The sequence below is a fragment of the Manis pentadactyla genome, chromosome 4 (assembly GCF_030020395.1).
Source record: "Manis pentadactyla isolate mManPen7 chromosome 4, mManPen7.hap1, whole genome shotgun sequence".
NCBI lineage: Eukaryota > Metazoa > Chordata > Mammalia > Pholidota > Manidae > Manis > Manis pentadactyla.
Window position 1 is genome coordinate 67,020,572 of NC_080022.1, and position 12,402 is coordinate 67,032,973.

General features: G+C 32.0%; 1 long non-coding RNA gene and 1 other non-coding gene across 2 annotated transcripts in view; both read left to right on the plus strand.

The window, feature by feature from the left end:
• Positions 1-1,163: 1,163 nt before the first annotated feature.
• LOC130683371 (uncharacterized) overlaps positions 1,164-12,402 on the plus strand; it is a 261,280-nt gene continuing 250,041 nt past the window's right edge. The window contains exon 1 of the long non-coding RNA XR_008997043.1: positions 1,164-1,334. This is a non-coding gene — a long non-coding RNA (uncharacterized LOC130683371). The remainder of the gene's footprint in view (positions 1,335-12,402) is intronic.
• On the plus strand, positions 2,596-2,702 carry LOC118914979 (U6 spliceosomal RNA). The gene has a single exon (XR_005025825.2). It is a non-coding gene; the product is annotated as a U6 spliceosomal RNA (small nuclear RNA).

The window sequence follows — 12,402 nt, forward strand, 5'->3', positions numbered from 1 at the left end:
ATTTAAGTCACATAGAAAACAGATGAGAGAATTTTAACGAGAAATGAGAACTACTTTTTTCTGTTTTAATAAGCAACTATCCAGAAAGACTGAATGCTCCTGATGATAAACTAAGACTGTGTTTTACTAGCAGGGGAAATAGAAGAAGACAGTGGGAAAGAGTTCCTTGATGTGTTTCATCATGTAAATGACAGTTCCTTGAACGGTAGCAGATAAAAGCAGGCTATCAGTATTAGCGCTACTCATTATATAGCTGGAAAATATTGATCACTTGGTTTTCAAGAAAATTATATAATAAATTCAGACTTGATCTACCATTTCCTTTCTCTATATTTGCCCTGATTTTGCTGTGAATCCATTTTTTACACATTCAAATCTGACTGTTTTCCCCACAGTGGAATGTGGGTTACACATAATGAACAGGATCGAATTTGTGCTCAGATTATTAATGGATTGGTAACAACTGTTACTGTGTCATGCGTCTCTCAACAGCTGTTTATATTTTATTTAAAATCTGTAAAAACATTTCCATGTAGTCCCTTGATCTATGTAATAATTTCCTTTTGTTCCAAGCCATTGAAGATGCCTTTGAACCCACAAGGCACTATTCATCTATTTCTTCAAGACAGGTCCACTTTCATCACAAAAAAATGAACATCATGAAAAACGAACCCTGAAATCAAAGTGTGAAAACAAAGGTGGGTGAACTCTACAAGGCGTTAAAATAAAAGCTGAGGCAGCTGCTGAAAACGATCAGTCACTATTGTTCTAAATCGCTCTTTATTTGCACCAGGACACTGTCCTAGTGCGCTACACCAAATCTTTTCCAGAGTTACCTTTTGTGTTCATTCTCTGCTGTCAGCCTCTCTAAAAATTCTGCTCGCTGTTTGTCACAGTCAGGAACAAGTCTGTTAAGCTCCCCCTAGTTGATAAGTAGGCGTTGTTACTTATGGATATCCTGTTGTGCTTGCCTCCGTAGTCTTGAATTTTCTTATTGTTCAAGCCAGAGTGATCTCAGAAGAGCATTCTTTGTACAATACAATGTCTACTTAAAAATTTGTCAATGTGCTTCCAAAAATAACTCGGATATGAGTCCAAAGGACCGTCCTCTCCACATGCTTTATAGTGATTAAAGTAAAATCAGAAAAAATAATCTTCAAAATGGGAAAGGGAGGCAAAGTACCAGTCTGCAAATTGCTATATCACCTGCGACATACCATGAAAGGGCTTTCTTTTTGAAGCACAGAATGAATAAGGAGATGTGAGTCTGTAATATGCAAGTGGAGAAAAAAAAAATAAAAGGACAAAAGCTCCCACTGCTGTTTCAAAGAAAGGTAGGGATAAATTGGGTTGGATGGGGTGGGGGTGGTGTGTAAGGAAGGAGAGAAGACTGAATAAATACCAGACTTCTGAAAAAACAGGGTGGTTTGCAAATTTAGCTCTTGACTTTTATCTAGTAAAATATCAAGGTTTCATGTTTAAATCATGTTATATACCGCAATCTCTGTTTTATGGGGAACTCTAGAATGAAAATGAGGAATTTCTTGAGTCATATTTAATATCGTTTCCCCATAACGGTTTAGATGTGGATATTCCAGATATGTATTAGAAATCAGAGCATGGAAACCCATGTTAAAAGCATAATTTAAAAAATCTGAACGCCTTCTTTTACACAAAGTAGTTCTTTCCTGCACTAGGAAAGCTGTAGTTCAATGAGTGAAGGGAAGTGAGAAAGACGGGATAGCTGAGGAAAGAAGCCTTCAGGCTGCAAAAGGAGATGTATGACTCTACTATCTAAACAAAACCCAGGAAAAATAGCAAAATATTTCAGAAGAGGAATATGTTTAATTGTGGCCCCAGGAGAGGCAATTTATGTGCCAACAAGTTATGTGGGTTTTATGTGCCTGGTAGTTTGCTATTCAATTAAAAAATGTGTACTTACCATGGCAACCCCCATCTCTCCTGATACACAGGCTAATTTTGAGTCATGCAGAGTACCTTCTCAGGGCAACACGCAGACAAGCCATCAGATTCCAATAGATGCAAATTTCTTTAAAGCGTATCATTGAAACAGATGTGCTCCAAATGCTGTTTTTATTTTAGAAATGCTTCTTGTATTTCATGGTAATGATAACTCTGAGTTATAAAAGGGCTCTTTAAAAATCAAGCTGTAAGGTAGTAAGTACCATAAACTAACAAGTGATCTTTAAGAGAGAAGTATTTCCATTTGTTACAATTTCCTAAATTAATTAACTGATTGGTTGTGAGGTAATTAGGTTATCTTCTATGATCTCAAAATATTTGCTTCTAGTTTCTTTGCATAAGTATAATCCAAATATATTAATGAGATGGGATGGTAAAAGAGTATTTGCTCCTTTTCATCTGTCTTTATTTTGAAGGACCAAATCCTAGTAACTATTCTGGTTATTAAAATGGTTCTTGTATTGATAAATTGGTAAGGCCTATTTAAGGTCTTTCAGATGCCTTTAAGGTGAATTTACTTGATTTTCTGTTTTAAATTATTCAGTTCTTATATAAATTTTTATATAATGTGAAAGCTTCCTGTTACCGTTCATATATTAAGAATAAGCTATTGTGCTCGCTTCGGCAGCACATATACTAAAATTGGAACGATACAGAGAGGATTAGCATGGCCCCTGCGCAAGGATTACACGCAAATTCGTGAAGCGTTCCATATTTTTAAAAAAAAAGAGAGAAAAAAAAAAAGAATAAGCTATTGCTGAAGTAATTAGTTAACTTAGTGGCTAAGTACAGGAATTCTACATCCAAACTGTTTGTATTTGAGTATAAATTCTAGTTTAAAAGTGGCAGACTTTAAGCATATTATTGTCTCTCTTTGAAACTCCTTTTCATTGGTTAACTAATCACATAAGGCTGCTGTGGGGAATGATATGAATGAGTATATATCTGTCATATAATATGTTTGTAATAAATTTCAGCTCTTCTTTGCCATGAAGGTTAGGGCCACAGTGCAATATTTTGAGCAGCTTATGGACCACTTATTTAAATAACTGGGTTATAAAGCTCAGCTTATATAGTACGCAAAGCAGTGTGCATAGAAAACTGCTGCAAAAGAGTTTTGATGACAAAGATGAGTTACTTCCTGCTTTTTTTATTATGGTTATGTTAGCTAAATACTAAATAGAGCGATGGAGCATTTCAATGGCTGCCAGTCTATTCAGTTTATTGTGTGTAGTCTTGTTTGTGAGGGGAGCATAGGAAAACACTAAAGCAAACATACAAATTCTGTGAGAGGAGTAGAAGTCTGTAATTTAATATATTTGGAAATTTTCTAATCAGCAGACTCTCAGAAATATAAGAATCCTTGAGAATAATCTGTGAGCATAGTTAACCCTGAATAACATTGGTTTGAACTGTGAGGTTCCACGTACATGTGGACTTTCTTCAATAAATACATTTGAAAAATTTTTGGATATTTGCAGCAATTTGGAAAACATTCTTTTCTCTATGTCACTTTATTGTAAGAATACCGTATATACATATATAACATAACAAATATGTGTTAATCGACTGTGTTATCACTAAGGCTTCCCATCAGTGGTAGGCTGTTAGTAGTTAAGCTTTGGGAGAGTCAGAAGTTATACATGGATTTTTGACAGTATGGAGGTTGCTGTCCCTAATCCCTGCATTGTTCAATGGTCAACTATATTTAAATATTAATTATTCAATCTCAAGACCTTGGATATCTTTTTAAAAATATTAATGTTTTTGATGCTTTGCCTTTAGAAATGCAGTTTTCATATTGAATAAACATATGTGAAAGCATTTAAAAAAAGAGAAGAGTTCCTAGATGAGAAGATAGAAACATGGATAAGAACAAGTTTATGCACGGCCTTTTCAGACATTTTGTTTATTTGTTTGTTTCACTAAGTACAATAGGAGATGATTGAAGAACTATAATCAAGGGAACCACAGGGTTAGTCTAATCATATGATTAGACTTGTGATTTAAAAGGATTACTCTGGGTGCCACATGAAGAATGTAGTCAATAGAATATACAAAAACATGGTGCTTAGTATTGGAAAGAAAGAAGAGTTTAGGTTGTGTTGAGATTTAAAAAAAACATCAGTGTGAGACAAAAGTGGGAGATACAGAGAAAAGGATAAAAACAAACAAAATATGTAAACATAATGAAAAAGCATCAGAAAAATTTTAAAAAAGAGAATTTGCCACTAGGTTAATAATTAGTGACATGGTTAGTAAACATGAAATGCTCCTTGACAATGAGACAGAATGGAAAAAAGGCAATCTGATGAAGGAAAAGATGAAAAGTATGGATGATAAAGAAATGAAATTTAACTTGAATGTTATAAGTCTATCTTAGAAAGAAAAAAGTAATTGAAAGTGACACTATAAATAAAGATACAAGCCATGGAAAATTTCCTCAGTGAGAGGGGAAAATTTAAATATACAAAGTAAAAGACTGAGTTACAGAATAAATGAATGGAATTCCACACATAGATACAATCTCATAAAATATTTTACTTTCTCTGATAAATGAAAAAAAATATTATAGGTACCTAAGAAAATAATGGGTTACCTGCAAAAGCTATTAATTCTAATATTACTCTAATTACTCTAGTAAATATTAGAATATCCATAGAGGTGAAATTAAGAAGCAGTAACCAACGTATTTTATATATAGCTAAGCACATGAAAATAACAGAGAAAAATCTTAGTATAGCAAAAAAAAAATAGCAACAAAAAAAACCCCAAATCAGAAAACACTACAAACTACATATTTTATTAAATAATACTTAAGAACTACTCTTACTGATTAGGAAAAGATAAATTACATCTATTCATACAGACATAAAATAACAGGAAACAACAGAAAATTAGGGCTGAATAATTTTCATTTTCATACTTTGGGCCTTAATATCTGTGAGCTAGATTTAATAACCTGTGAGCAAATCATCATCTTTCCCTCAGCACTTCCTTCTCACGTACTTCCCAAGTCCTAAGAAATTTGCTTATTAATTCACAGCCTGGTGCCACAGTTCGGATTGACTGTATTGCAAATTTGATATCCTCTTAGAGAAAACAAACAATCATTTCAATGGCTCAACTATTTACTTGATTGGAGCACTAGGGAGAATTACCCATGAATACATTTTTTTCTCGCTTTCTCAAATCCAAAAATTAAAGTAGATTTGAAAACCATAATTGTCATTTTCACTGTAAAGGCAAATGAACAATGACTTACTGCATCATTACAAATCATAAAAATTAATTGAGTCATTGAATTTTTTTAACTGTGAGACCATAAACCATGCAATTGAAGATTTTTTTCTATCATGAGTTCAGCTTTATATCTACTTACTATGTGAAGTTTTGATTTGGGATGTTTAAACATCATTATGCCACAATCTCATGAGAGCATAATAAATACCTTTAAAATTTGTCAATGAATATGGCAAAATTTAACAGTGAGAAGAAGTGAATGTTTAAAACTATTTATGTTCTTTATTTCAAAATTTTCTATAATTAAGTTATTACATTGCTTATGTAATTACAAATTTGATATTTGAAAAGCCAGACAATATAACTTCAGTGTATCATTGTTATCAATTCTAAAAATAAGCAGAAAGAAAATAGAAGAAAAATTCTCAAATGGTAAAAGTTGGTAATTTGGAGAGATGTATAAAAAATAGTTCTTCATTTTCTCCTTTTTGATATTTTTCTTATTTTCACAATAAGGATATGTGGTATTATAAAGGAAATAATTTTTATTAAGAATATAAAAATATGGATTTATAAAAGACAAAATTTGCTTAGACAGTCTTAAAAATGAACCAATTTGGAGTACTTATAGTACAGACACCAATGAGTACTATGAAACCATATGATTATAGCAATTTGGTACTAGTACAAGTATAGAAAAACTGACCAATTAGGTAAGATTGAAATTCATGCATATGTAGTCACCTCATTTTTAATAAATATTGAAGTATAGTGAAAAAGGAGTGGTCCTTTCAGTGGTGTTGAGTCAACTCCAAAATTATATGTGATTAAAAAAATACTGATCCTTATGCTACACCAAATACTCAGTTCAAGGTCAATGATCAAAATAAATGTGTAACAAACTTTTAAAGAGGAAATACAGATGGACATTTTTATAACATTCTACAACATTTTCTTTAGCAGGACATAAAAAAGGCACATTTCAAAAAATACTATTAAATTGAACTGTATTAAAATCAAGAAATACTGTTCATAAAAGGGTGTTATTGAGACTTCCATATCTGCTTGAAGCAACCAAAAGAAAACAAAATATATAAGCCAATGGTTTTTGAGACATGAAATATTAGACAACAAAGAAGAGTACTCACTGAGAAACATGAAATAAATGGCATAAGCCCTATAGTTTAGCCAGAAGAGAATGGTAATCTAGAGCTTAGTAGACTTCCTGGGTAGAAGACACTTTGCCAAGAAACCAGAAAAACCAGCATGGCTGGAGGTCTCATGACAGGTTATAGGAGAGGAGATAACTGTGCAGAGGGAGAATTCCAAAGATTTGCAGAGGAAGTGCCTCGAGTATTCAGTAGAGTACTGATTAGAATATGTATGTGTGGAACCTATCCAAAACCAGGGAAAGAACCAAAAGATAATATAAAGGGAAAAGCAGATAGTGCTTACATATGTCTGAAACTAGTGTTTTCCTCACCAGCCACACTGGAGAAATTCACAATTTACACTGAGTAGGTGCCCACAGGGTACTGCCTCAGTATTGGGGCATAATTATGACTAAACCAAATATGTCATTGGTACCACCTAACACATTTTAAAAAACAAGATCTGAAGGGACCCAACTGTTTCCAAGTAACTTAACCACATCTTAGAACAAAGCTCAGACTATTTGTAGAAATTCAAAGATATCCAGTGCACTACAATGTAAAATTAATAGTGTCTGGCATCCAATCAGAAATTAGCAGACTGCAAAGAAACAGAAAAATATAACCCTTGAGAAGAATTATCAATCAATAGAAAGTAACTGAGAATAGATTAAGATACTTCAAGTTGTAAACAAGGACATTACACAATTATCATAACTGTTCAAAAATTAGCTAGAGACATAGAAGATATAAAAGAGATCCAAATCTGCCTTGTAGAAATAAAAAACACAATATCTAAAATAAGAATAACATTAGATGGGATTAACAATAGATTAGACATTGCAGAAAAAAAGACTGGTATATTTGAAGGCATGACAGTAAAAGCTACTCAAATGATACACAGAAATAAAAATGACTTAAAAAAATCCACTGAGCATCAGGTTGCTGTGGAACAGCTTCAAATGGCCTACTATTTCTGTAAATAGATTCCCTGAAGTGGAGTAGGGAGAGGGCAAAACTGTGAAGAAATGATGTCCAAAAAGTTCACAGATTGGATGAAAAATTATAAACCCAGGGATCCAATAAACTCAATGGACCTAAAGACAAAAGAAAATATGAAGAGAACTACACCAAGGAGCATAAAAAATAAAATTTCTCATAACCAGTGACTTAAAAAAATCTGAAAAGAAGACAGAAAAAGACATATACAGAGGAACAAAAGGATTAAAGCCAATTTCTTGTTGCAAAGAATACAAGCAAGAAAACAATGGAGCAAAATTTTTAATGTACTGATGACAGGGGGTTATATTAACCTAGCATTCTTTTTCCAGAAAAAAGTATGTTTCAAAAATAGTGCAAAAATGAAAACTTTTCATGTATACAAAAGCTGAAAGAATTCATTGTCAGTAGCATAGCTGGACTACATAAAATGTTAAAGAAAGTCCTTCAGAAAGAAGGATCATGATATCACATGAAACTACAGATCTACATAAATGAGTAAAGAGAACTGGAAATCACAATTACATGAGAAAATCCACAGGTTAATTTCCTTTATTATTTAAATCTCTATAAAAGATAATTGACTTTTTAAAACAATGTAATAATAAGTGTGGTGTTCATAAGCCATGTAAAAGTCAAGTATATTAAAAAATAGTACAAATATCAGTAGGGAAGAAATGGAAGTAAAATATTATAACATTCTTATTCTCTAGATGAAATGAGATAATGTCAGTTGATAATAGACTATTATAAGTTAAGGATGTAGTTTACAAACTCTCAGCAACCATTAATTTTAAAAAGTTCTAGCTAATAATCCAACAAAAGGAATAAAATGAAATCATAAAATTTAATTATACAAAGGAAGAAGATTATAGTAAAAGAGGGAAACAGGACAAAGATCATAGGGCAAAAAGAAAATAAAGAAAAATAATAGATTATCCATAATCATATAAATAATGAATTATTGCACATGGTATAAAACATGCCGATTAACACATATAGATTGTCATATTGAATAAAAAAGCAAAAGTTTACTCTGTGCTGCCTGTCCACACATACTTTATATATAATTAGATACAAATAATTTAAAATTTAAAGGATAGAAAAGATATGCCTTGCTGACACTAAAGAAAAGTAAGATGATGTAGCTATATTTGTATCAAATAAAGTAGATATCAGAACAAAAAACCTTATCAAGGACAAATGTCATTTCACTCATAAAGGGTCAATTCAATAGGAATACATAGCAATTATTAATGCTTATGCACCTAAGAACATAGTTTCAAAATATATGAAGCAAAACATTGATATTGACAAGCCAATTCTAGAACTGGTAGAGAAATGAAAAACATTTAGGATAGCAAAAAAAAAAAGAAGAAAAAATACTGATAAAGAATAAAGCTGGTCCAATACTACCTGAATAAAGCATGAACTTATTAAGCAAGAATAGTATTGGCATCAAAACAGTGCGGCACTGACATCAAGATACATAAATAGGTAAACAGATCATTACAGAAGATTAAGAAATAAGAAATAAAACCAAAGATTTATGGACAAGTTACTTTATGGAAGTACAAAGGCATTTCGATGGATACAGTATAATCTTTTAAAAAATGATGGTAAATTCCATATCCATATGCAAAAAAAAGAGGTACTTTGATGCATACTTCACACCATATTAAAAAATTGTTAATCTTTGACCTAAATGTAAACCCTAAAACTATAGAGGTTATAACTATAACCCCAGTGATAACCCTAAACCTAACTGGAAGCTTTCCAAATATCCATCAGCAGAAGAATAAATAAATTTATTATGGTATAGTTATCAGTGAGATATTTCTTAGCAATGAAAAGATTTATGATTACAAGCAACAAAATAATTTCACAAATATGAAACTGAAGAAGCCAAACACAAAAGGCTACTATATGATTCCATTTATGTAATGGGATGTAGGTAAAACCTACCTATACTCTTTCAAGTCAGTAGAGCAATTAAACGTGGGGGTGGACATGACACTTGTGCTATAAAGGGCACATGGAGGTCTCTAATGTACTGTAATCTGTTTCTTGATATTTGAGGCTAATTATTATAAGATATATTCAAGTTGAGAAAATTCACTATACTGTACTCTGAGGTATTTTTCTGTATATATGTTCTACTTCAATAAAAAAGTTGAAACATATAAGAGCATGTTTTCCCTCTATATAATGCAATCACCAGATAATTACAGATTCTCAGGTTTGGAAAGGTCTTTGTGCATCATGTTTTTAGATATTCATTACTACTATTCAGAAATTTTAACTAGACAATAAAAGGTGAAGCTGTTGCATGTTCCTTGAAAAAAATTATTTAGGTGAAATTCACCTAACACAAAATTAACCATTTTAAAGTGAACAATTCCAGGGCATTTAGTATATTCACAATGTAGTGTGGTCATCACCTTTGTCTAGTTCCAAGTCATTTCCATCTCCCTAACATAAAACCCCATAGCTGTTAAACAGTTTCCCCCCAAGCCCACCTTCCCTTATCCCCTGACAACTACCAATCTGTATCTGTCTCAATAGATTTATCTATTCTGGATATTTTGTACAAATAGAAATCACAGTATTTGACCTCTGTGTCTGACTTTTTTAACTTTATATTTTTGAGGTTTATCCATATATGGGATATATCAGTAGTTCATTCATTTTTATGGCTTAATAGTATTCCATTATATGTCTGTATCATGATTTGTTTATCAGTTTTTCTGTTGATGGACATCTGGACTATTTTTTTTGTCTATTGTGAATAGCTCTGTGATGAACATGAATATGAATGTATTTGTTTGAATGCTGTTTTCAGTTATTTTGGATAGGCATCTGGAATTGAGATGCCAGATTATATGGTAATTCTATGTTTAACTTTTTGAGGAACTTCCAAATTGTTTTCCACAGCAGTTCAAATATTCTACATTTCTACTAGCCATGTACAAGTATTCCAATGCATACATTTTTTTTTTACTAACTTATATATTTCATATTGAGACAAAATTACATTTAGGTAAAATTTACTTGCAATGAAATGCATATTAAGAGAGCATTTTAATGAATTTTGACAAATGTATATGCCCATGTAACCATGTTGCTGGTGCAGAGTAAAATTTTACAGCCTCCTTGGCAAATTGACAATGTGTTATCTCAATCAATATGGAGAATGTTTCCATCACCACAGAAAGTTCCCTCATATTCCTTTCTATATCAACATTGTCAACATTGTTCTCATTTCTGTAGTTCAAGTGCTTTAAGTGCTTCCATTTTTATTGTGCTAAATAGTTCTTTGTGTGAGTATACAATTTGTTTATGCATTTTCCAGTTGATTGAAATTTGGGTTTTTTGTTTTGGGATTATGAATATAGCTGAAATAAACAAATTTGTGTGTAGACACTTTAATATGGGGGTGGGGGAGTAAATACCAAAGAGTAGAATTTTGGGGCTATAAAGGTGGTGTATGCTTTACTTTATAATACATTGTCAGTTTCTCAAGGAGGCTGTAAAATTTTACACAGCACCAACAAAATGTAAGAGTTTCAATTGTTCCTCATGCTTGACAGTATTTGCTGTTGACAGTCTAAATTTTAGTTATTCTAATTCATGTAAAGTGTTATGGTTCTGTAGTTTTACTTTGCTGTGCTCTGATGATGGTTGATAAGCAATGTTTTATATTCTTATTAGCCATTTGCTTTATGCATTTTTATGCAGTATCTGTTCAAATCTTTGCTCATGCTTTTGTTAGTTTGTCATTTTATTATTGATATGTAGGAACTTCTGTCATTCTGTGGATGTACATTTTTTGTCAGATACATATGCATTTTGAATATTTCCTCCAGGTGTGACTTGTCCTTTAATTTTCTTAGTGATACCTTTTGGGGAGATGTCCATTTATAAGTTATCCTTTATAGGTTATCCTTTTATCATGTTCTTCCATTTTGTGTGTTAGATAAGACACATTTTCCTAAAACCAAATGTTCTCCTACAAACTTTATAATGTCCTCCTTTATGTTTAAGCATCAATCTCCAATCAGTATTTGTGAGTGGTTTGAGGGAAGGATTGTGCTTCATTTTTTTTTTTTCAAGTGTTTGTCTACTTATATCAACACCTTTTGGGGAATTGCATCTATTTCCTATTGAATTACCTTAGACCTTTTATCAAAAAATCAATTGACCATGTTAATGTGGTTCTATTTTTGGACTTTTCTTTTCCAGTGATCTGTTATTCCATCTAAGTAAGAAACAGGCACTTCCACTAAAGTCAGGAAGAAAACAAGGATATCACTACCTCTACTACTACTTAATGCATATTGGAGATGTGGCACAAATTGATATCTATTCATGTATTCATGCTACTTAACCAGAAACTGCCACCCCCCACTCCTAAGGGAACAGAGGCAACCACTGTTCTGAGATTGTCCACCATAGAACAATTTGGTGGACAAATTATATATATAAATGGAATGATGCAATATGGACTCTTCTCATTACTTCTGTATGCGAAAAACTTGAGCACATTTAAGAGTTAATGAGATGATCCAATGAGCTCAAGAACTTGAAAAAATATATTATCTGATGAAATAGGTTGAATATGAATTGTGGGTGGATCCTGACATATTGCAGAACTACAGTATATGTTTTGTGGGAGTCATTGTTATTTATTTTTATTTATATTTTGAATTTGAATTGCTGTTTTTGCTTTTGTAGCCCCTCCCACCTGATCTTCCCATCTTCTGTTTCTTACTTGTTAAAAACCTTTTATCTTTTAAGCTTTAAGTGTATCCATAAAGTTTTTATTATTCAAAGTTGTATAAAAGTGACCACTCACTGTGTCTCTATTGTTTCTAGTATAAGAATAACAGCTTTTTACCAATGAACACAATGTATGTTTCCTTTTAAATGTTTTTAAGACACCACCTGTGTCTTCTGTACATAACATATAATACATGCCAGTAAGCACTTTTCATGTATGCCTAAGCAGGATCTAAATATGCAATTA